Source organism: Nannospalax galili, unplaced genomic scaffold, assembly GCF_000622305.1.
Source record: "Nannospalax galili isolate Female #2095 unplaced genomic scaffold, S.galili_v1.0 scaffold278, whole genome shotgun sequence".
Taxonomy (NCBI): Eukaryota; Metazoa; Chordata; class Mammalia; order Rodentia; family Spalacidae; genus Nannospalax; species Nannospalax galili.
In genome coordinates, this window is record NW_008347536.1 from 5,405,789 (window position 1) to 5,406,350 (window position 562).

General features: G+C 36.5%; 1 protein-coding gene across 13 annotated transcripts in view; it reads left to right on the forward strand.

The window, feature by feature from the left end:
- Dlg2 (discs large MAGUK scaffold protein 2) overlaps positions 1–562 on the forward strand; it is a 2,328,307-nt gene that overhangs the window by 1,745,510 nt on the left and 582,235 nt on the right. The gene's annotated exons all lie outside the window — the stretch shown is intronic.

Sequence of the window (562 nt, forward strand, 5' to 3'; positions counted from 1 at the left end):
ATTGTTCATTTGGCAAACATATTGACATAGTTTTCATGAAATTCCAGTACCTGTCATAGTAGTTAACACATGAAAAGTGCTTACTGTGACATATTTTGTTTCTTCTTCTTTACCTAAAATCAAAACATACACATGTTTGTTAACGTGGAATGCTTAACATTTAAAAGTATAAGTATGCTGGGCCGGGAGTGGTGCAACACACCTTTAATCCCAGCACTTGGGAGACAGAGGCAGGCAGATCTCTGTGAGTTCAAGGCCAGCCTGGTCTACATAGTGAGTTCCAGGACAGCTGGGGCTACAGGGAGACCCTGTCTCAAAAGAACAACAACAAAAAAAGTATATGTATGCCATGTGACCATTTGATCTTCGAACAATTCACTACATCAGCCTACAAATATTATTAATATCACTACATGACAACACTGTGCTCAGCATAGTCTAGGTCATAGAACCCTTATTCTGTAAGTTTATATAGCTTTGTAAAAGGATAGAATATATATACATGGCTAATTTATGAAATGCCTATATTTTCTGTGATGTTGAATTTCTGGAATTTTTTTTT